The sequence below is a fragment of the Colias croceus genome, chromosome 27 (genome assembly GCF_905220415.1).
Source record: "Colias croceus chromosome 27, ilColCroc2.1".
NCBI lineage: Eukaryota > Metazoa > Arthropoda > Insecta > Lepidoptera > Pieridae > Colias > Colias croceus.
Genome location: NC_059563.1, coordinates 3,556,015 through 3,582,347, shown reverse-complemented (window position 1 = coordinate 3,582,347; position 26,333 = coordinate 3,556,015). Strand labels below are relative to the sequence as shown.

The 26,333-nt window shown below is 32.4% G+C and overlaps 1 protein-coding gene and 1 long non-coding RNA gene across 2 annotated transcripts in view; one reads left to right on the top strand and one right to left on the bottom strand.

The window, feature by feature from the left end:
- The first annotated feature begins 4,453 nt into the window (after positions 1-4,453).
- The window catches only part of LOC123703827 (irregular chiasm C-roughest protein-like), a 110,440-nt gene continuing 88,560 nt past the window's right edge, over positions 4,454-26,333 (top strand). The window contains exon 1 of the mRNA XM_045651991.1: positions 4,454-4,662. The gene's annotated coding sequence lies outside the window, so the exon portion shown is untranslated. The remainder of the gene's footprint in view (positions 4,663-26,333) is intronic.
- LOC123703830 lies at positions 8,232-9,206 on the bottom strand. Its single transcript, XR_006753053.1, has 2 exons — positions 8,992-9,206; positions 8,232-8,597 (listed from the first exon to the last, which is right to left on the bottom strand). It is a non-coding gene; the product is annotated as an uncharacterized LOC123703830 (long non-coding RNA).

Here is a 26,333-nt window from a genome sequence, read left to right as displayed (position 1 = left end):
AGAGATATATTTTTGATATAGATTAGAACGAGATGAAAGACGAGTCATAGACTAATGGGTTTTCAAGAGGGAATAGAATGTAAAGAGTAAGTCTGCTGAAATATGGCTATTTTAATTGGACAAAGAGTGAATTAATTCGTTGTTTACTTTTTAGTTTGAATAATTATTTACTACTGTTAAAAGGGTACATATTTGTGGGGTGCGTGATAATCGATACAATATAATTAAATAATAAATAATAAATAAAAATCTTTATTAACCAAAATATTCAATCATTACATTGTTAAATGTGATAACAGTAGGATTATTTTACAAGGTTGCTAGTACAGTGATATCCAAACTAGGCTACTGCCTGTATCTTGGATATCAGAAACGGAGTACAGGTTACTTTATTAAGACGAATTATACAGTACATCAATAATTATGTTTAAATAATTTATAATTAATAATAATGAGTGTACTTAATACAAGAACTTACAACATTTTCCATTTAACATAGGGTGTGTGATTGTGTGTGTGTGTGTGTCTGTGTAAGTGTGTGAATGCGTTCAGGGATCCAATAATATTAATTAAAGTAGCTTTTTAGCATAAGTAAATTGTTCAAGTTTTATTTCTCACCAACAGATTTCTATTAAAGTTAAAGTTTATTCTTATATTTAGACCAGATCTTCGGTATCGCTGTATGAAAGTTCATGCAGCCAAGATTTCATTATTTTATTGCATTTATACATATTGCAGTTTTTCAGATGTTTTGATTTACAAACATTATTGTACGTATGAATGAGTGAGTAAGCTGGGCTACGTCTTGCTATTTTTGAGTTGAAATCAGGAAGTGGGATACGGAATGTTCTTTTCTTTAGGAGATCTTTGTAATCGGGCCGCGAAACGATTGATTTATGGGTTAGGTTTACTGCTGAAAGTATGTATAATTGACGAACGCGAAGTACGTTAAACTCACGATAAAGTTCATTCGTAGGAAATCGGAAAGGCTTTTTAAGTGTCACTTTAATCAGTGCACGTTGAGCTCTCTCCAGTTGCAGGAGGTGAGTTTTGGCAGCGCAGCCCCAGACAGAGATGCTATAATTTATAATAGATTGGCATAAGGACGTGTATACTTGTCTGAGAATTTTTAGTGGGGTGCAATTGCGCAGTTTCTTCATTATGAAGATGAGTTTCCTTACTTTTGATGAAACTTCACTAATGTGTTGATGAAAGTTTAGGTTGTTGTCTAGGGTAACACCTAAGTATTTTAGTGAGGGAGTGGATTCAATGTGATGGCAATTACATGATGATTGAGTGTTGCCGGGGTTGGTACAGGAGTGAAGTTGGAGAGACTGTTTAGGGTAAAGTTTGGGGTTTGCAGATTTTGAAAATGTTAAGTACTTGGTTTTGTTGAGATTTAAAGTTAATAGGTTTTGGTTAAGTGCTTCTGTTATTTTTAATAGACCTGATTCTGCAAGTCTGTGTGTTTGGTCCCAATCTGCGCCATGAAATACCAGAGCAGTGTCGTCGGCGTATGCAATTATGTGGGAGTTTTTCAAACTCATTTTAAGTATGTCATTAATGTAAATGATGAAAAGAGTTGGACCGAGAACACTTCCCTGTGGTACGCCAAATTCAATTTTTAGTTCGGAGCTAAGTTTGTTGTCGATTTTTGTGCATTGCCTGCGGTCTGTAAGATAACTCCTAAACCAATTTAGTGAAGTACCTCTGACTCTAATTGCCTCCAGTTTCTTTACGAGTAGGCCAAGAGATATAGTGTCGAAGGCTTTTGCCAGATCTAAAAAGACGCTTAGACAACAGTGTCCGTTTTCTAAATGTGAAGATATGAGATTGGTAAGTAGTGTTATTGCATGCTCAGTAGATTTGTTACTTCTGAAACCGAATTGTTTGTCTGAAATGAGTTGATATTTCTCTAAGTAAGATGTCAGTCTGTAGTTCACAATTTTTTCGAGGACTTTTCCAAGAATGTTTAAAAGAGCTATGGGTCTGTAGTTTTCTGGGAGGCTTTTTGTTCCATTTTTGTATATCGGTATTACAACTGCTATTTTCCAGCAGTCAGGAAACTCACCGGATTCTATACTGAGATTGATTATGTGTGTGAGAGGTTTTATAATTTCAGGAAGAATGGCTTTTATCGTTCGGACTGTGAGATTATCTAATCCGGGGGAGCTATCGTTATTCAAGCTCATTATTACTTTGTGTACCTCTGATTCATCGGTGGGGGAGAGAAAAAAGGATTGCGGTGCTGAGTTATCTGATTTGTAGGAATTTATTAAATCTTCATGAGATGTATTAAGTTTATTTAGGATTTGATCAGATAAAGTTTTTCCAACCGAAGTAAAATATTTATTACAGTTGTAGAGAGATCTATTTATATCATTATTAATTTGAAGTAATTCCACCGGAGGGTTGGAATGAGTACTGGTTTGACTTATATTTTTAATGGTTTTCCATAATAATTTAGGGTTAGATTTGTGTTGTTCTATTAGTGTGCTATTGTATTGTATTTTGACATTTCGAAGTATTTTATTGCAGAAGTTTCTATATCTCTTGTATATAAGTTGGCGTGTAAGGTCATTAGGGTGTAGTTTTGTGTCTTTATGTAGTTTGTCACGATGGGTTATACATCGAATTAATCCCGGGGTGATCCACGGCTTTAAATTTGTGCGTCTGCGACTAACTTTAATTTCAACCGAGTGTTTTTCTATGGTGTTCGTTAATATTTTGTAAAATGAGGAAGATGCATTATTAACTTGTGTAGAGGAGAGAGTTTCCTTCCAATCGGTATTTTTTAGTGATGTGATGAGAGCGTCTGTGTCGGTTTTCGTACGCCATCGAGGTAGTTTTTGTGGTTGCTTTGTATTTACTACTTGACCTATAACAATGTCATGATCGGTAATGGTTGATTTACATACTGCACCGTAGAGTCTATCGGTTGCTTTGATGAAAATGTGATCGAGGCAAGTTTTATCTCTAGTGGGTTTTGTGATAGTGGGGAGTAAAGAATGTGATGACATAATACATAGATAATCTATAGATTCTTGAGATTCCGAGTTACAGATATCAATATTAAGATCGCCAGCCACTATCGCAATAGGTTTCTTGCTTAATGTGTGAAGTAGAGTATCTAAGGAAGAAAGAAATGAGGTGTTAACCGGAATTATATTATAAAGCTGTAGAGTTTGTTTGAACGTGCTAATCTCGGGAACTGCAGGTCCGATTTGAAGAATTCTTTCGATGTTCGATAGCCCATTTATCGAGGAAGGCTATTATATTATCATCACGCTAAGATCAACAGGAGCGGAGCTACGCGGGTGAAAACGCGGGGAACAGCTAGCAGTAGATATACCTACTGTACACTGGCACTGTAAAGTTTACAGTACCTTGGGTTGGGATATTGTCACTAACTTTTTAATATTTACTCAAGTTTATTTCTCAGAAGGAGAGAAATACAGGTATTTTAAATGCGAAAGTAACTCTGTCTGTCGGTCTGTTACTCAATCACGCCTAAACTACTGAACCAATTTGCATGAAATTTGGTATGGAGATATTTTGATACCCGAGAAAGGACATAGGCTACTTTTTATTGCGAAACATGTACCACGGGCGAAGCCGGGGCGGACCGCTAGTTACTATATAAACACTCTATTACACATAATGAATTTAATGAAATACAAGCAAAGTAACTCATATTCATAGGTATATTCATAAACCATTTCTGAATTAAATTTTCTTTAGTTGACCATAGCTTCTTAATACCTGAAACCACAGAATATAATATTATATATGTATAATAATACTACCTGAAACGATTAAACATTGTATTCCTATGTTTAACTTTCATTTTTCTCTATTAATAGACAGCAGCTGTTATAATATTATTTTCCAAAGAAGAATCACAATAATCAGGTAAACATAACAATTTGTATTAGGTATAGAAGTACCATAGAGAAATAGTGTATAATATTATTATAATAAAAAAAAACTACCTAATAGTTGTCAACATAATTAACTATTAGTATTTTTAATTTATGTATATATTATATATTTTTTAAATTTGGACATTTTGAAAGAATTCTGTAGGCTTCTTATTACAGAAAAAAACGGCAGTTGACAATCACTTCAAATTAATATTTAATTTAATCTTATCTGTTTTACATAATATTATGATATTAGTATAAAACACAATAAACAAGTGAAAACACCTCAAATTGCAACACTGTACAACAAAATACTTCAAAGCATTATAAGGATTTACACAACATTTGCCCTACCCTAATTAAACTAACAAAATTCGTCATACCTGTAAGGATTCCAGATTATTCCTTGCCGTATCCATATAAATGCATCGTTAACCTTGCACGTGACATTTGTCATATCTATACATTATGTATTCTTTGACGAAAGCGCGGGAATTTGTTTTTACAAACAGTAGTCGCCCGGGCGCCGCGTCTAGTGGCTGTCTATGACTTTTGAATGTCGAACCGCGTCTATTCATTTTGAACTTGGCTGTATGCTTTGTGACTTTGGCCTTTGGTGAAAAAAAAAAAAAAAAAGACTTGACATTTCAATAACAATAGCGGGAATCGGGATCATTAGTATTTCGTTTTCAGTTGAGTGATTTGTGTCTGTGTTTTTTGAATTGGATATTATGTGATGGTGAGTTTTTTGTTGCTTTTACACTCGTATTTCTAAATGAAACTAATATTGGAATACAAGACTTGTGTGTTTCAAGCTATGCAGTTACCTAACTAAAATACAACAAAACACTGATTAGATGCATGCTAATTGCTACGTGCAAAAATTTTCAGTGAATTTTCCTGTTTTTCGAGCTCTTTATTTTTGTTATAGGTACCTATAATACCTACCTAGTTATTATTTATACTTAAATAATTGTCATGAACGTTGTCTTGAATATTAATTATTAGATAATTGTAATTAGGTGCGTTGTTATTCTGTGATAATTGTAAACAATAAACATACAGGTAGGTATGTTTATTGTTTTTCAATTTAAAAACATACAGGTAGGTATGTTTATTGTTTACAATTACGTCAATAATTTATCATTTTGAATTGATAAAAAACAGAACATAAGCCTATCATGGTGTGGTTTGTACCTACACTATAAATGGAATAGGGTTCGAACTTCGAGACTAGATCGTCAAGTATGGAAAAAGTAGTATCCAACTTGATCGACTGTTTTATTTATTTCTTTTATTGAAATATTGAAGAGTGTTCAATTTCTTACTTAGACATAAACTAGGTACGCCCCGCGGTTTTGTCCGTGTATTCAAGGGAAATTCCGTTAGCAATGCGATATAAATTAAAAGCCCCGTTAAAAGTAGGCTATGTTTCTCTCTGGAATACTAACTAAATATCAAAAAAATCATAGCACAAATTGGTGTTACGACGTAGTAAAAGACAAAACATACTTTCGCATTAATAATAATTATTATTAGTACTTAAGTCTATGTGTGAAATCAAACATATGGAAACACTACACTATTATTAATTCAGTTTTCGTAGCTCGTTCAAGTACTAGGTACCTACCTACGCAAAGAAAAATGAAATTAGATTTGCATTATACAATTGTATTTTCAGACTCGGTATAAAGCCTTTTCTCGTTGAAACCAGTTCTATTTACAGAAAAATAGAAACGAATGTAGTTAAGAAAGATGTGGCGAATTCATTATAATAATAATAAATAATAATAAACTCTTTATTATCAGATAGGCAATATTAAAATTATGTTAGACTAGCAATTTGTCCCGGCTTTACCTGGGATGAACCGGGATAAAATATAATCCTAGGTACTATGTAATTCAACTAATCTATTCTGCGCTATTTCATGACGTCATAGCCTTAATCTAAGTTAAGAAAAATCCTTTATATTGAAATGAAGAACTACCTTCATACATTTAGGTATATTTTTATAAACAATACAAAGTTGTATGCATGTGATGATGTGAACAGACGTTACAGGTAGGTACCTCTACCTGTAACGTCTGTTATCTACATAAACTAATACTAGCTTTCCACCCGCGGCTTCGCCCGCGCAGTCAAAGGAAAACCCGCATAGTAAAAAGTAGCCTATGTCCTTTCTCGGATATCAAAATATCTCTATACCAAATTTAATGCAAATTGGTTCAGCAGTTATAAGGCGTGATTGAGTAACAGACAGACAGATAGAGGTGCATTTATAATATTTATTAGTTTGGATTATAAAGCTGAAGACTTTGTTTGTTTGTTTGAATGCGCTTATCTCAGGAACTACTGGTCCAATTTGAAAATTTCTTTCGGTGTTAGATATCGAGGAAGGCTATAAATCATCGCAATAAGACCAACAGGAGCGGAGCAACGCAGGTGACACCGCGGGGTGCAGCTTGTAGGTCATAATATTATGTATTACGCTAAAATTAATTAATGGATTGGTCTGAAATTTAATTAGGTAATTGTTTTAGTAGTATAATTGAATATAGGCTTTTTATTTGATCATGTGATCAAAGCCGGTGATGTTGTTAATATCTACAGTCTATGCCAAATAGGTACCTATTAAAACAGATTTTTAATCAAACGGTTTTCATATTAAATCAAATATGAATTTTTGTATAAAATTACATAATTGCGTGCGTGTTTGTTCGTGTTAATTAGAATGTAAATTATATTTGAGTAAAGCTTTGGCACAAAATCAAACATTGTGATTATGTACCTATGTCTGTACAAGATTTGTTTTTTAAATTAGCTTAAAAGTGGCTTCACTTGAATATAGGCTTACTCATATAATACCTATATAGGTGTGACTTAGACCGTCTTCAAAAATGAGGTTTTTATTCGACTGTATTTTTACGAGATTATTTGGGTAAATATGCATACTAAGTGCATACCTTATTTCCATTTCATTTAATTGGATGCTGCTTTGTAAATAAAAAAGAGAATATAATAAAATACCTATTATACCTAAGTCATATTTCAGAAATTGACTCATTATTATTATACACAGCTGATGTCCCATTATTATATTCTTATTATATATTATACTTAAATTAGGTCTGTCTTTAGATCTGCTACGAATTCTTCAGAAAATAGTAACTATAATTAAAAGTATAATTATTATCAGAATAGATAACAGTGCTAACTAAGGCTTTACGCTTTTTCTTCCACCAGAAAGTCGGTGATCCTAGTTTTATTTCAACAACAGACTCAATGAATTTATCACGCCATACTTTTTTCTAAACCCAACGAAAGAGGTGCATTAAAAAAGGTTCAATCAGTAGCACCTGTTTTGAATAAAAAACTATTCCCATGGCTTTGGTATCGGAACGGGTTTTAAAAAAAAAGCCTTTTTAAAAGCAGGTGCGTGAATTTTGACAAGGACGTATATACGAGGAGGTACAATTTAATTATTTTTTTGTTTTGTTTAAACGTATCATGTATCCCTTGTGTTTTGTATTTTAAGATGGGAATCATTAGGAGATTTTTGATTGGAAAATGTTGAATGGATACCGAAATTGGATAACAGATAAATTATTTTTGGTTCACAGATTTCTTATCTTCATGTGATTCAAAATAATAATTATTTTAAATGATGAATGAATCTGTTTCTTAGTAGATAGTTTTCAACAGAAACTTCTTTAGGCGTGTTGAGAGAAAAATTTCAAGGAGTAGGTAGGTATGGTGACGATTTTGGCGTCTTTGAATCTTGCCACAGAAGTTTCACTTCTGACACGTACTCGGCCAACACGCTCTTTTTGATACATTTAATATTTATATTTTATTTTTATTTCTCATGTAATCATGTTTATATTTAATTTCATAATTTTGCCAAATATATATCGAAGCTACAGCAAACAGTAGATTCTACGACCAGAAAACTAAAAAGATTGCACCTTAAAAATCCCGCACTTATTTCCAACAACAATTTATAAAAGAAATGCTTGAATTTGAAGTAAATGTCGAAGGAAACAAGGACAATTCGAAATGCACTTCTCGAGGGAACACTGTTGTAACCACAGAACTATATCGAGATAGAAGGAAATAGTTCGTCGATTTATATGAGAACCGACCGTGTAACATTTTGCGTAGGTATTTTGACGTCACGCGAGTCTTTTAGTGATGTTCACAACGTCAAAATAATTAAATAGAAACTAAGTAGGCAGTTAAAACATTTTATAGAATCGAATTGGGAATCGATTTTGACCTTGACAGAATAATGAGAATAAAAATGTATGTTAATTTTTACAAGCTTTTTATTAACTTAAACTTCATTAGTATGCATGTGTATATGAATGTATGTATGTATCAAATCTTGTAATTGAATATTAAAGTAGTTTTAATCAACTTATTGAGCTGAAAGTTTGCATACATGTGCAAGTCAGGTGACAATATAAAATTCTAGTATCATGGTGCTGAGCTAATGATGGAGACGGAAGGAACTCCTCAACCACTTAACATTATTCGCCGAAACTATGATGGGCCAGTAAACAAATCTTCGTGAAAATGTATGGAACAAATCAGCCTGTGTTTCGTAGGAAACCAGTTTTTACGACCCGTTGCTTCAATCCATTTATTTTTTCACAAGAGAATATTTCGGAAAACTGAAACAAAGCACTAAGTATAATATAGTAAATATATTTTAAACCATCGATATACCTAACAAATTATAGGATTAAAAAATAATTATCATTTTTCTGTTTTCAATAGGTATCGATTTGAATCGACTAAGAAATCGGCATTGAAAATCGTGGAGTACAACTCTATAAGCTTATTTTTGACAGAAAAATGAGAAATCAACCTTTACCGCGTTTCGACAGTTTGGAATGTTTTATTTTCATTGCTGGTTTTCAATGCATGTCCAGTCTGGCGTGTAAAATTAAAACCGTAATGGAAAAGTTGCATCATTCCGTAACCATTTACATTAAATTAATACGGAGCACAAAAATAAATTGTTTTATAAGTAATAACAGATATTTTAGGGCAAAAAGTACTTACAGGTGAAAGGAAATATTTTTATTGACACCTTTAACTTTTTTGGTGGTGTTTGCACAGTTAATTATCGAGCATGGGGTCATTTTCTGTTTGCATTAGTACGTCACACACTGAGAGCGGTCGAGAGCGGACTGAGCATCGTGGCGAGCAAAGACGATGATTAATCGTCTTTTCGCCACGCGAGGTACATACACTCTTTCCTTCTATCTCGATATAGTTCTGTGGTTGTAACCCGTTGTCATGGCGACCGTTTATTTTTAGAAGTCTATTCCTGAAAGTATGGAATTTCCTCGTGTAAAAATGATAATAAATTGTTCGCGCATATTGCGAATATGAAGTGCATATATACATATAAAAAAATATAATAAATATCATTTTTATCTAATGTATGTTTTTGAGTAGGTAAAATATGCGCTATGTAGGATTATTTTCTTCAATTTTTTAAATAAATTAATGCAGCACATAATACTTACCACATATACGATATTGCAGTCAATAAAATGGATTTTGAAATAGAATTAATTTAGTTGTTCGATTTCGCCAATGGCTTCTATAAATTTCAATAGAAAGTCCAGAAGTTTTTAAAAATGTTAAAACAGAAGCAAGATAAAAATAAATTGACATATAAACGAAAAATAACTTGTACGTTTATCTTGAAATCTGTACATGTTACATTTTTAAAGAATTTAATGACCGGCCGCTTTATCTGTACATTGTTACATCTTTGATGGGATTTCTGTAAAAAAGTTAAAACGGGCCGATCCGATGGTCCGATGTTTATCTATTGAAATCAGATTAACGAAGACCATGTCGGCTTGGAGGGTTGGGTTCCGTATCGTAAAAGTTAACAATCATTCACAATTATTTATAGTGTCATTGATTGAATATGGGGCTCTATATTTTGTTTTTTGTTTATTATTCAAACATCGATGTAATTAATAAAAAAAATTATATAACAAAGAAATTAAAACCATTAAAAATAATAGAGACTTCGTTATTTTTTAGGAAGTAATACTTATTGTTATTGAAATTGTTCAAATGAAAATATTAGTTTTATTATAATAGAAATTGAGAAATATAACACTGTGTCATAATAATCTAAAGGTATCAAAAGCGAACATGAGTCAACTATAAATATAATAATGTTTTCAAGTCTCAAGTCTCACAAAGGCTAAAAGCAAAAAATAATAAATATTGCTTTTGTTGGAAGTGTTAAATGCCTAAAGGAATAACATAAGAAATAATATCAAAGGAGATACGAAGTATACATTTTTTATTGTTGGAAAAGTAACTGTTTTTATAGTCTGCCTTTGTATTATATTTTTCTAGAAAGCTTAAGCTATATTTTATTTATATTTCACGATAAAGACGTTCATACTAAGCTGTAAAAGAAAAATGTTGTTATATTTTAAAAGGAGTATTTCATTTTTCTATAAATATAGGTACGATTCGAGCAAATATGTTTTATTCTTATAAATAACTAATATATATCCTGTGTTATTAATACATAATAATTAACAGCATATTGTATTGAATATAATGTTTTTTACATATAAAATTAAATATTATGTAAAAAAAATAACAATTTTGTCACGGAACCCTAAACTAGTAGTCGACGGGTCGGTATTACCTGTGGTTTTTGTCTATTAAAGTCATTATGGTTTCTATGAATTTATTTCCCATTTCGTACAAAGAATAGTCAAATTGGTCTGAAATGATTGAGTTCGAAGAAGGGCTTTTTAAAAATATTTTTTATTTTGAAGTGATGAGAGGGTAAAATTGATGATATGACAGCGATTTTGGGTTAATGATATTTCGGCTTCTGGTTTTATTTATTTATAAATCTTTATTACCTAAGAAAAAAGCCTTTAATATTATATTATACCTGATTAGTTCAGACAATTTATTTTGAAGTAAGGCAGCAATTATCACATTCTTTTTAACCGACTTCAAAAAAAGGAGGAGGTTATCAATTCGGCCGGTATGTTTTTTTTTATGTATGTACACCGATTACTCCGAGGTTTCTGAACCGATTTACGTGATTCTTTTTTTGTTCGATGCGGGACGGTGTCGAATTGGTCCCATAAAAATTTTATTCGGATAGGCCCAGTAGTTTTTATTTTATGAGCATTTTTGTCTGTATTTGTAAATGTTGCAAGTGCAAGTTTGAAGTCGGTTGTTTTTAACGCAGTTATATAGACTTGTAATAATTTATAATTATTATTAATGATCAATTGTCTGTCTGTAAGTTATTGTTTTCGATCAACAGTAATAAGAATACTGCATTTGATATGACACGAACTAAATATAAACATAAATACGGTGCATTCGCAGCTGTATGTTTTGATTACATGTGAAAATTGATACACGCCAGGTGGTTGATTTTCTACGTATTATTATAGTGTAGGAGCTGGTTGTGGATTTGATGTTTTGGTGTTAATAATTAATAATTATGTTGTATTATGGAATATGGTCGAAAGTAAAATATGATCGAATCCATGAAATATGATTCAAAGTACTTAATTTTGTTTTAGCAGTAAATGAGTATTTTTTTTAATATTTATTTTAGAAGGAATTGTAATTTTATTTCCCTATTTATCCTGAGAAAGCGTAAGCAATTCCACCAGGCTGTCTTTCGTTACAACACTATTAAAACCCTTTTATGTAAATAAAATAATACTAATAGAATCTTGCCCATTTTAGCAATACAATATATCCCATTAATGGTTTTCTAAATGACCAAGCTTAACGTCAGCATAATACGGTACAATGTACATTATCCATTTCCACGCATACAAATCTATAAAAACAAAAGAATACATTAATAAAGAGACACACAAATGAAAAAGATTCCTCAAATAGCTAATGCATTTACTGAATTCAAATGAACAAATACGCAGGTCGCAGGGAAGCAAATTATTGAAACGCTTGGAAAAATTCTCTGATGCTTATCAAATTTGCTATTTCCTCTAACGACCACAGAGCGTTTTATCACGAATAGAATGTCGATTGCCCCTTCCTGTGGCAAGGATTCTAGTTTAAGAGCTGGCTGTTTAAAAGTTTGAGTGTTTTAATTGATAATTTGATTAATAATAAAACTAAATTATTTCTAAGTTGCGTCGTTTTTCGAAATTACTTTCCGAATTGATGTTAAATCTTTTTTCACATTATTACGATTAAAAAGCGCGTCTACAAGAAGTAGTTCCAGGCCTAGTGCAATAAATAAATTGTTAAAATGTAGTATTCAAACTTGATTCACTTGAAAATTTTTAATTGCTTCCTTCTATGCCTTTACTTGGAAATGTGATACGAAATAGTTAACATACAATACATATTAATTTCAAGAAACTTGATGTAGTAGTGCATTAATCGCATAGAAAGTTTGATAACCAGAGACTTCATTAAAACTATTGCAAGTACTAAGTTAGAAATAAGTGATTTGTTCCAATATTTTCTTGTTCATTGTAAAACATATTTTCGACGTTATTTGTCGTAAGATAAATGAAATAGAATTAAAAAACTTCGCGTCAACTTGTTTTGAAGATTTACTAAACTGATTTTAGTTAATGAGAGGACTTAGAATGTAATATGTTGACAATATTACTTATAGAGATAATATTATATCGAGCTCTTGCACAGCGTGGTATGGCACTGAAATTCTAAACTCATAACAAATACTTCAACAAAAACAAGAATATCAGTGATTTTCGTTTTCTATCTCCTTGGCTTACGTCCCCTATGCCTAATTCGATCAATACGCTGCCAGCTCCTGCACTATTAAGGCATTTCAGACATGGCACGTCGTGACATAAGACGGTAATGGTTAGGGATGTGCGCTAACCTCGTTTAATGGAAGCGTTGATTGCAGGATTTATTTGTTCCACTAATTGCGTGGATTGGATTCTTCTATCGGTGTATTGGTTGTGTGGGGCTTTAAAGTTCTCTTGAGGTGGTATTTTTTTGTGCAGGGGATAATTATACAATTTACGGAAGGATTGTTAAAGTTATTTTAAGAGTGATTTTTGAATAGGAAATCGAATGATGCATAAATTTTAAATAAATTACCAGTAATCCACAAATTATAGAAATATTAGTTATATCATAATTCATCGACAATTATAATTATGAAAATTAATTAATTATCAAACTCAATCCCTCAATATATTATTAAGCCTTTAATCGATAACAATAAAATATGTTGTTTTTTTATCTTATTTAACTCTGAATCTTCACTGACTCTTTGACTACGCCAGGTATTTGACAGACAGCGCACGTACCGTGATTTAAGACTAATAGATAAAAATGCTCACAGAGCGAATGCGAGCAAAGCAATATTCGTCTACTTACAAAATTTTAGAAAATAAATTGCAAAGTCTAGAAGACGGACTGCTTGATATTTCTTCTCAATGTTATGGAAATTATAAGAAAAAGTTTTATGTAAATTAGAAAGCTTTAGTAATATTAGCTAGGAATTAGGATATATCTTCATTTTGGCTGACATAATTTACCGCATAAATTAATTTTTGCTATATCTTTCTTATTATAAGAATTAATAACAATTGATTGATTGAATAGACTAATAGTCTACGTTTCATTTTGGATAAAGCTGAAGTATTTTCTTGTCTTAACGCATGTATTAAAACTTTGGTTATCCATTATTTTACCCTTTAATTTATTTCAAAAACTATTTTCTGTCTTTCTCGTTCTTAGAGCCCGTAAGACGAATACACAACCAGCTCCTACACTATAAGGCATTATACACACAGCACGTATTGTCACACACGACCCTAATGGATAAAGATGTGTGCACACTAATCTTGTTTAGTACAACGGTGATTGCAGGATTTATTCGTACGTTTAATTATATTATAGTTGTTGTTGTATTTCCACATAAGGTTTACTAAGAAAAGTATTTTTATATAGGTTTTTGCTTGAGCTCATTTGTGTGAATAAATATTTTAGGTTTTATATAGAATGTTTTATTCTAATATGAAAAGTTAGTTATTATTTTACAATTTCTAGAATAAAAATTTCTCAATAGATTCTCGGAAGCCAGAATGTATTGAAAATATTCAATACAAGCATGCTCATTATATTTAACAAGTACTGAGTTGTAACTATCTAGATTTTCCACTACTATAATAGATTTTAATATTATATACATAAAAAAAGATTGCATAATGTTATTATTTAACGTTATTTTTTCAATAAGAACGGTTTCTATCTCTATTTACAAGATATTTCTTATATTATAAAATCTGTTGAAAATATTTCGCTTGGAAAAACTTTGATATGCATTCTCAGTTCAAATAAATTGCTTCCATAACATTCAAATGATTTGTAAAACCGGCCAAGTAACATTCATATTGTAATTGTAGAAATGTCCATAACATACGAGTACAAGTATTCGACCACAGCACTAACTGTTTATGATCCGTGGACTTCCTGGAGCTTTGCGGTTGGAACAATGAAAATGCTCTTTATTAGGCCACGTAGTGATGTTGCGATTTGAGATCATTTGTTTATTCAACTTCCAGACTTTAACAATAGAAGTATTATAAGCGAAAAATTTGGGTCGGTGGGTTGCTAATTGCTTTTTTTCACGCAAAAGCTTCCGATCGCTTATTTGAGTGGCGCAGAAAAAATTGTAGTCTGGATAATGACGCTAAAGAGACAACGTAAGCAGTCTTTAACTTCAATAGAGTCTTTGAAAAATTTACCACAGAGATAGATTACAGACTTAATTAGAATTATGGGTAACACGATGAAGTTAGTAGCTCAGCAGCAAGTTAATACACTAGAAATATTACTCCTTTAAACAGGTAGGTTTAGCCAGTCAGCACAGAGCCTACAGCAAAGATTAGTTTTCTATAAAAAACTTCACGTAAAGAATTGTTGGTCTTTAGAACATCTATAACAAAATTGGCATTCAATAGTCGACCAGTCAGCACAGAGCCTACAACAAAGATTACTTTCCTATAAAAAACTTCACGTAAAAAATTGTTGGCCTTCAGAACATCTATAACAAAACTGGCACTCAATAGACGACCAGTCAGCACAGAGCCTACAGCTTACTCCGAATAGCCGGGGATTCAGACGCTCGATTATGTCGATACCGGGATTTCTGTGATGTGATTGAATCTCTAATATTCACTTGTTGCGTGCTTTTCCCGTCTTTCGTATTAAATGCTGTTTAATTTGAGACGTCGTTGTATTGGGGATATTGTTGGTGTGGATAAGGAAGTTTGTTATTTGCTTTATGAGATTCTGTTTATTAATAGGAATATAATATCATTTCGGAGAAACGTTGCTTGAGTCACTTTCAATAACGTGAGCTATTTTTGGCTACAGAATTCCTACGATTTATGGAACTGTTTTCAAATATGAAATAAAAAATTCTAACAGTGTAGTTTCTATAGGGTTATTTTAACCTTTGGCTGACGACGTGGTCTAAATGTAACTTTAACGCCGCAGTACCGTCTCATAGACGTTAAAACTTAAATTGAAATAAAATAATATAAATTAAACAATACTATACTGTAACGGTTTTACAAATTGATTCATACATGTTTTAGAACAATTTAATACAGATAAAATAAAACTACAGTCCTTAATTTAATAATAATCAACATTTATTCATGAATACACTATAATTGCTTAGCTTAATTTAGGAACTCTTTTTTTTTATAAATCTACACATCAATCGAAAAATGAACTTAAATAATCGTTACTTCTTTGTATTATAATTTAAAAATAACAAAAATAATTAGTCTTTCTTCAATAACAAAAAAAATGACAAGGCACATTTCGGTATCTACATTTTCAACGTCCCGTGGTAGTCATTGGTCATTGCATATTTAAAGACAGCATGTAAGACACATTGGCTTTCTGCATTGATAGCAGTTGTACTTTGTTCTTTTTTTAGGTGAGATGGACATAAGCACACGTCTTCCGAATTACAGGTTCCGGATTAGCTTGGCTTTGTAGAGACGGAGGAGGTTCAGGCATGTCGGTTGGTCCAATGCAGTGCCGGTGGAGAAGTTGATCTTTCAACTGGGGTTCTTTCCCGTTTCCTTGGCATACTCCTAGCTAGCATAGGTGTTTGTGGCATACTCTTTGGTGCAGATTTCTTTTTTCAAGGCATTCTGCGAAAGAGAATAAAATTAAAACCGATGTGACGTCAACGAGACCCTATGTGGCTACCTACGTAAACACAGAGGTGACGACCAAGAGACATGCTTAGTTTTTGTACATAAACACCGTACTTACGTCTGTGAGACGGCGATCGCTCCTGTGGGAACACCTGTGCACTCGGTGCGCTGGTGGCCGTGACTGGCGGCAACAAGATGGCAGGATAGGAAGGTAGCGGGAGGGGTAACGCTGCACGTCGCGTTATTTGAAAAATATTGTCATAATAAAAATAGTGACGTCTGTGAGACGTATAGCACGTCAGTTAAAGGTTAATAAGAAAAGATTTGCATACATTACGAAAAATCTAGCAAGAAAACTGTAAAGAAAATCGATCAATAACATGAAACGATGACTCATATTATTTAGACGACATGACGTCTGCATAATTGGCCAGCGTAGTGGATTATGGCGGGGCAAATTAATACGGGGGAGATTTTGATCGCAATAAACAGCCATGATAATTATATTTCATCGCTTCATTCTTCAGATATTATTTACTATGTAGTCCCCTTTTTCAATGCTAGCAACCACGCACGCCTTTAGATTTTTTTTTTTTTTTTAATTGAGGGTATTACGACCTGACAAGTATTTGCTTGCTTTGTACGATATTCATTCCTTTTTCGTGCGCCGCAACGTACGGACGTCTTAAATAAGTGCAAGTTTCGTCATGTTGGAGAGAAATTCAAAGGAGAAAATTAATTATTATCGTATGAAGAATTAGGAAGTTGAAGAAAAAACATCGCATAAAACCTATAATATCATCTTCGGAATCCGAAGACGACATAAGTAAGTACTTTGGAGTTTTAAGTGTCTTTGTTTCGATCTGTAATACGACAAATGAAAGTTTCTCTTATAACTTACGAAATTGAAGCGTTGAAATTTTGAAAAATATTCAAATATTTTTCGTTTATACCTGGAGGTTGTCCGAGATGGCATCACGAAGGTAATTTAATAACTCATGATTTCTAGAAGTGAAATAATATTTATATATTACTCAATTTATGCCGGGAGGATGTCCGCGATGGCATCACAAAGGTTATGTAATTTTTTACTAGAGTACATACTTAAGTATCATTAATGTATTGATATACATATTTATACCGGGAGGTTGTCCGAGATGGCATCACGAAGGTAATTTAATAACTCATGATTTCTAGAAGTGAAATAATATTTAAATATTACTTAATTTATGCCGGGAGGATGTCCGCGATGGCATCACAAAGGTTGAGTAATTTTTTACTTTCGAGTACATACTACATACTTAAATATCATTTATGTGTATATATATACATATTTATCCCGGGAGGATGTTCGAGATAGCATCACGAAGGTTAAAATCGAAAATTTTTAATAGAATAAAAAATAAAAATAAAAGCCGGGAGGATATCCGCGATGATATCACAATGGTATTTTTATTGGAAAATTATAAATCTTTATTGGTATATAATTACTTATTTAATAATTATAACCAGCTTACCAGGAGGCTATTCGAGATAATAGCACGATGGTTTGTTAGTTGAATATGAACTTATGTAAAAAATAAAATAACCCTAAATCATAATTTTATAAGTACCTAAATCATAATTTTATAAGTACCCTCGATAACAAAACTTTTTGTTACTGGATCCAGATATCCTAGTAACTGATCCACCGACAAATTCTTTGCCGGGAATTATGAACAATACGACTGATCCAGCTGCGCTTCAAGCAAATGAACCAGCAACGGTTGTTACCACGGCCTCTCAATCGGAGCCTGTCGACTTAGAACCTGATATCTTAGCAGCATTGGGTGAAGCTAATGATGTGATTCCAGAATATGGTGAAAAAATTCACAAAAGTCTCGCCATAATATGGTTGCCGAGCCTTAAGAAAGGGTTGATAAAGGAATCAAGAGAAAGTTTTCTAAAAACTTGTTAGATTCCCGAAAATTGCGTATTACTCCAGGCTCCTACTTCCTACATAAAATCCGGAGATTCAGGCTGCTACCCCTGAATCCGGTAAATTCTGGGATAAGCAAATGGCGAATTCACAGCAACAATTGGGGGCCGTTATAACAGGCGTTAATAGGGGCTTAAACTTGCGTAGTAACAAAAATAAGATGGAGGCCAATAAGTTTATAAGTGTATATGTCGCATATTCTCGGACCTCCATCATCGACAAACTTTTTTGAAAGTTGTCAATCATTCTGATAGGTATAACTAATGCATTGTTTGGAGACATTTTATCTAATAAAATAAAAGCTTCGAAGGTTATAAAGCAGGGTCAACAAATAAAGATAACATCCTCCACACCAAAACCTTCTAGTTCACATGCTCATGCAGCACACACATCTCGCAGTAGTTTCCAGGGAAACTGGCAGACACCTTCTCGCTTTCAGTCAAACAGGGGGGGGGGGGGGGCGAGGAGGTTACAAGAGGAACATACATATATACCAACCCCCTCTTCGTAGCCAAAGATGACCAGCTCGAGCTAATATTGTGCACCAAAATAACAATAAAGAATTACGTTATTTTACAATTGTTGACGTAAGATTACTAATAATACAACCGTTCTTAACTGGGTTAAAACGGTGTGGATTTACCATTTTCAAATGAAGTTTTTCAAAATTCAGTGCGTACTCAATTTTGGTCGGGGCAAGAGAAAGCTGACATGTCTGTGGCAATAAATAACCTTATAGACTTGGGAGATATTCATGTTTGTAACCCAGTAAAGGGCAAATATATCTCAAATATTCTTAGCACATAAATCAAACGGCGGTAAAAAATTCATACTTAATCTTAATAAATTTATATCAAAATATCACTTTAAAATCGAAGATCATAGGACGGCATCGAAACTTATCCCCGAAAATGGTTTCATAGGCTACAATAGACCTTAAAGAAGCTTACCTTTTAACGCCAATTGAGCCGGCATTTCGCAATTTTTTCCGTTTTCATTTTATAGATAACAAAGATAATAGTGTACTGTGTAACTTATAAGAGTTTAAAGGTCTTTTCTATTGCGCTAAGAGTGTTTACTAAATTAATGAAGGAAGTTATAGCTTTCTTAAGCCGGTTTTAAGTCTGTCATTTAACTCGACGATATTTTATGTACAGGTAAAAATTATACAGAATGCCTAAATAATCTAAACGAGACAATAAAACTATTGTCTTGTATAGGCTATGTAATCAATATTGAAAAAACTTCACTGATTCCAAGTCAAAAATTTAAATTCCTTGGGTTTATATATGATTCATGTAACCTAACTTTCTTTGCCTGATGATAAACGTATTAACATTGCACATTTAGTTAATAAATTTCCAAAATTACCTATTTGTACAACCCGAGAATTTTCACACCTAATAGGTGTCTTGGTTGCTACCAAGCTGCTGCTTGTCCTGCTATTAAATACTATAAACTAAGATATTAGAAGGAACGTCAAAAATATTTATTTTTAAATCAATATAACAATAATTATGATTCCAAAGTTCAGTTATCAAGTTATATTCTGGGTGAATTAAATTGGTGGTCACAACATATATAAAACAAATTTTATGAAATCTCCAAAATTTACATTTGATTTAATTTTTCAAATGCCTCAAGGACAGGTTGAGGTGTCTTTTGCAATAATAAACGAGTGCATGGTTCATGGAAAGAATGTGAAAAAATCTATCTCATAAATTGTCTAGAGCTGCCTTTTTAATTTTAAAAACATTCGCAAATACCTATTCTAATTGTGCAATATTATTACGAATTGATAACAAAACTGCTGTTAGTAACATAAATAGAATGGGCGGCATACAATTTCCCCACCTTAACAAACTAACAAAGCAACTGTAGAAATGATGCGAGCATCGAAACATGGTGGATCGCGTCATATTAATAATAAAGATAATGTCGACACTGACACAGAGCCAAGAAGAATAAATCCTGTTATCGAATGGAGTTTATGCAATGAAACATATTATTAAAGAATTTGGAAGAGCATAAGGTACTAATGCTAAATGCAGAAAGTAAGTGTCGTGGCATCCCGACCCTGCTGCGTCATGTGTCGACGCATTCACCATAAATTAGAATAATATAAATTTTTACGCATTTCCCCATTTACATACTTTTATTTTGAGATATTTACAAAAAATAGTTAATGATGAAACGTGTGGGATACAAGTTTTTCCGTGGTGGCCTTCGCAGCCTCTCGTCAGAGAGTATCATCAAACATAATATACATAATATTTGAAAACAGATACGAATCTAACGCATTCTCATTCCAGTCACCTGTCACTGCACCCACATCTTACGCTGGCTGCAGCGAGGCTCTCCGTGAAGCCTTCCTATGGAGAAACACCCCATCGGAAGCTATATAACTAATGTTGGCATCGCTTTATAACGTAACATATCATTTATGGTGGCAGTTTTGTCTAAATTGGAATATTTCCAATTTTGAGAGTACAGTAGCGGCTGTCATATCATTTTTAACAGAAGAGTTTAACAAAGGGGCTTCGTATGGTACTTTGAACTCACACGTCTGCCTATTTATAATATTAGGAAATAATATCGGGTCAGATGAATGCCTAAATACAATTATTCTTGGGACCCACAATTAGTTTTGAGCCATATCTCAAGCTGGTTTCCTAATAGAAACGTAAATTTGGAACAATTGAAAAATTAGTAATTTTATTAGCGCTCTGTACAACACAGCGCGTGCAGACGTTATCTCTTATAAATATTAATAATATTTACATCTCAGACAGTGGAGCTAAAATTTTTATTACAGACCTCGTAAAAACTTCGGCTCCAGATAGAGATCAACCTCTTCTTATACTTCCATATTTCAAACAAAATATAAGTATTTGCCCACTACTGTACTGTCGGATTACATCTAGGTATGTCACAAACATTTTAGGGAGGACGAGGAAAATAGGTTATTACTTATTACTTACTTTTACAAAACCGAATAAACCTGCCGCAACTCAAACAATCAGTCGTTGGATCAAAAACGTGTTATCGGAAAGTGGTGTAAACATTTCAATACTAAGTTCACATAGCACAAGACACGCTTCAACATCTACTGCTTGTGCTAATGGTGTATATGCGTTGATAATAATATACGTAAAACTGCTGGTTGGACAAAACATTCCAAAACCTTTGTAAGGTTCTATGAACTTAATGTAATTAATGCGAACGAGTTTGCATAATCGATTTTACAGAAATAGTATGTAATTATATTTTTGTTAATTTATAAAACAAAATTAATAATATTTACGTTTTATTCTAAACTTGCACCCAAAATGGTTCTTACAAAACTTTTATCTCTTAACATCTACATAGTAAATAATATCTGAAGAATGAAGCGATGAAATATAATATATGATCAAACGAACTTCAGAGTGAAGTTCGATCATTATTATATGAATCGCTTCATTCGAAGATATTAACACCCACCACACCCTAACCCAAAGTTTTGTAAGATAATAGGCTCTAAAAATAATGAATATCGTACAAAGCAAGCAAATACTTGTCAGGTCGTAATACCCTCAATTAAAAAAAAAAAAAAAATCTAAAGGCGTGCGTGGTTGCTAGCATTGAAAAAGGGGACTACATAGTAAATAATATCTTCGAATGAAGCGATTCATATAATAATGATCGAACTTCACTCTGAAGTTCGTTTGATCATATATTATATGAATTTGCCAGTCAGTTCAATTCACGGCGTAAACTGACTGGGAATGAGAGGTTTATAATACGGCCCAGTCACCTTCATAGTAAGCCCCTGCCATTGCAGTAAGAACTTATATTGGCTGATGATGCCTCATAACATGCCCTACAATGTGAAGGCATTTTACCCTTTCATAAATCAGTGTAAAGCTATTAACCAGATGCCTAAAGGCGGGTGACACGTAAAACTACAGCGTGAGAATTTTCCCCTGCACCTGTATGTACGATTACTTTTTATTTTAAACCAATTATGCTCTTGTACGTCTCAGCGATTACAAGTTTCGCTGGCAGTAATTTATAGGTTAGCAATCCGCAATTAGCCAGAATTATTTCAAGCAGTCAATTCGGTACATTTACATTCGTTTTCTGGATAAATTAGGGTGGTGATACTTATGTTAAATACGGAAGTTTGGTTGATTTTCCAGGAAGATTTGAGGATTGAATTTGAGGATCTGGTGTAGTTACTCGTTAAGAGTTTACATTAGTTGTAATAGGTATTGGATTTCCGTGAATTCGAATCAAAGTTGAAATGACTGGCAAACTGGGAATTTAACGAATTTAATCTTAATCTGCCCGTGCCAACGCGCATTATAAAGTAAAATAACGGGATATGTAGTATTATTAATAAATCATTTAATAGAATAATTAATTTGCACACATTAATTATTTTTTGTGTTTATACTTTACAGTCGGTATGACTTCTCAGAACCATTTGTAACCATAATAACAATGCATAAATAATTTATATTACAGAAAAATCTTTTTCAAGACACACACGTAAACAAATATTGTACGCACACACACACATACCCACCTAAACGTGAGCTAGTTAACACTAACTACGTTATAAACTTGATTGAATTATTTATTAGTTTATTAGTATTAAGAATCAACTTTAATGACGTGTGAATGTGTGAAGATTTGTACCTACGTAATAATTATGATATCTGTCTGCGTCAGAAGCAATAATGTTTTTCGTGGTAAAATAAAAAAATTAAAAATGAATTACAGAAACTATCTCAATAAGTTTAAATATGTTGTTGTTTTAGTTGCTTGTGTAGTAGAAGTAGTTTAAAAAACTCATTCATACAATAAGTATTAATTCTTACTACATAGGTACATATAACTGTTGAAGACTTGAAGCTCCATTGAAACGTACCCGGTAGCAATTGTAAACGGTTTAAAACCAGTTAAAACAAATTTGCTACAAGTCGACTTGTGAGAAAGTTGCAATAAGTATTGGTAATGATGATAATGGTTGTATGATTGGCTTGGTGTACACGCAATCGTACATTAAGGGGACAGGAATTATATTTTGTAAAGGTTTAAAAGTTATTTGAGTTTTAAATGGCTTCTTGTGTATCTAAAGGTATTGATATGCAAGACAAGAATTACTTACATTTCGTAAAGGTTGTAAAAGTTATTTGGGTTGTATAAGCCATCTTAAGGCTTTTTTATGTATTAATATGCAGTGAGCTGTACGTAGATATTGGTTCTGTTATGAATTTATCGATTATTAGTAAAACGAAGTTATTAATTTCCTTTCTTTCTTTCTTTCCCTCGTGTCTCGGCCACTGAAAGCGACTCGATAGAATACAGCTAGTTGGCGTAAAGAATTATAATTCAAGGTTTTTGTTTCTACCATAGAATTAAATACCTATTTATAAATGCGTAATGATGCTCATAGATATAAATAAAACAAGAATAGACTTTACAAAATAATACAATTATAATAGATAAAACAAAACAACCCTACAACCAGATGGCTACGTTTTTATAACTGCATACCTTAGCTGCATACTATTTAAGAATTCATACAATTTAAATTATTTTAAACCGTGCGAATGTAACGGAATGCTAATGTGACTTAAATTTAAAAATATCAACCAAATATGGATGCTTAATAAACTAGTACTAATTACAACATAGTGGACATAAAAACTGGTCGCTTCATCCGCTAAATTTTGAATTCCTGTAGAGCTATCAATCCATATGTTTTCTACTAAATTGTAGGTCCAGACAAATTGGTTGATAAACTCCAACCAAAAGAAGTAGAGCTATTATCTCATAGCTGTTCTATGGGGATCGAAGTTATTTTATTTTGTCGTATGCGATAGCGACTTGTTGGTGAGACCTCGCTGTAGATATAAGTGTAAGGCGTAGAGGGGTCACGTTAAAATGGTCAATGTGTTGTGGGAACTTTTTCTATCGGGTCAATCAACTGCGGTGCGAGAGAGACGACCTTATCAATTCATTAATCTGTATACAGCGTGCTCTAAAAAATAGTTTTGTTTTATAAAGTAATAGTAAACTATTGTTATATATTATATCAACTATTAAACAAACTATGTTTTATGTTTAGACAATGTAGGTTTAGGTTTCGGATCGGAATGTTTAGCAATAAGTATACACTAGTAGGTATACAAAATTATTGTTATTTAAACAAAGATAAAATAATAGGCATATTATGCAATAATTAAATTGTAATAATTCATTTAGATACTTTGAATTACTAATTAGGTAGATACGTAAAGAATAACTGTATAAGATATAACTATGTAACTATTAAAGTTCGTCGATAAATATCATTTATAGCCTTCCATTGAAAGTCTTAAATTAAAAATATTTTGCGTCAGATAAAAAATAACCTAGAAAATTAAACAAATGCCAGCCTCATTAATCGATATTTACATAAAATTAATTACACGCGTTTAAATCGGAAAGTTATTACGATAAGTGAACTTATTAATATGCAGTTAAAACCGGTTTTGGAGCAATCACGATTCTTGAACATCCTGTATAGTTGAAACGGTATACATCCGTTCCACCTGCTTTCGGTAAATCGTGATTGAAATTGTTCAATCTTGTATGTTTGTAGTTGTTTTTTAATAATTGTGTTTGTATAATAATTTGCCCGCGGGTTTGGTGGTGATGGAAGATAATTCGTTGTTTGACTGTTTTGATTAGTGGGTGTGAAAAAATTATGCTAAACGAATATAATCTTTTTCCAAAGTATACAGGCTGTATAAGTACTAGTTTTCGCCTGAGTTTGTTTCCTTACATTCTTTCTACTTTCCAGCTTTTTCCCAACTTAAAAATAGTTTTCCTTTCTTATGTTTAGCCACCTCTCATCTTATATTACGTTAAGTTAAGTTAACGTTAAGTTACAATGGCTTTCACATAGTTCGAAATGTAGACGATCCAATCTCTGTACTTGTCTCTGTATAACCTATTGACAACTTTGTTATTATAAGTTAATATTACACACATATATTATTATATATTATATATATATATTATTATGCACACGATAAAATTTAATCCGACAAGACAAAGCTGGGATCTTATTTATTCTAAATTTAATGGGACGCGCTCCATATAAATCTCTGGGAGATCACCACCTGCTTCTATGGTATGCAGTTGTTATTTTGTATGGTATACGTTATAAGATATTTAGATTATGCACTAGCTTAGCTTGGCCCGCGGATTTGCGTGGTACGTGGATAAAAAGTAGCCTATGTGCTAAAATTTCATATTATATAGATCAGCTCAACTGTTTTTAAGTGAAAGAGTAAAAAACAACTATATATTCTCGCAAACTTTCATATTTATGATTTTTATATGCCAATATATTAATAATTCAGGGTCTTTTTGCGTAAAAAAGTAACGAACATATTCTATTGATCTATTTATTTTTAAAAACATTACTGTTCATAGTACCGATACGTTTATAAAGCTGTTGCGAATTTCTTTTACAAGTCCTTTCCTTTATTAAGCACTAGATATCCGCCCGCGGCTTCGCCCGCGTTTTCAAAGGAAAACCCGTATAGTTACCGTTCCCGTGGGATTTGCGGGATAAAACCTATCCTATGTGTTAATCCAAGTTACCCTCTATATGTGTGCTAAAATTCCATTGTAATCGGTTAACAAACACACACACACATCCTCACAAACTTTCGCATTTATAATATTAGTAGTATTTACAATCCTTAATTCATCGCATACCTTTAAGTGAAATGTCAAATACCTATATATTATGTGATTTAAATCTGGATTTAACAAATATTCATGTCATACATAACAGTATAACTTTAAATTGTATTGTCAAGTACTGTACGCGCTTAATTTATAACTTATACCATAAATAATTCTTACTCAGCTTCACTTATGAGTTATTAACTTTTGAGTTTAGATTTTCATAAGAGTAATAAACGCGCTTAAGTATAAGATGATATCTTACAAGAATTAACATCCATTTTAAGTTATAATATTTTGTAAACACGATACACGATTAAAAATAGAGATAGTTGTCTCTGACATTGGACATTTTTTTACGTCTTTCTTTTAACTGATTATTTTAATCATACATTTTAATCATAATATAACAATCTGTCACTTGTTTTTTTACAATGTTTTTTTTTTAAATATGTCATTTATTTATGTTTTACATGCGTCGTTAA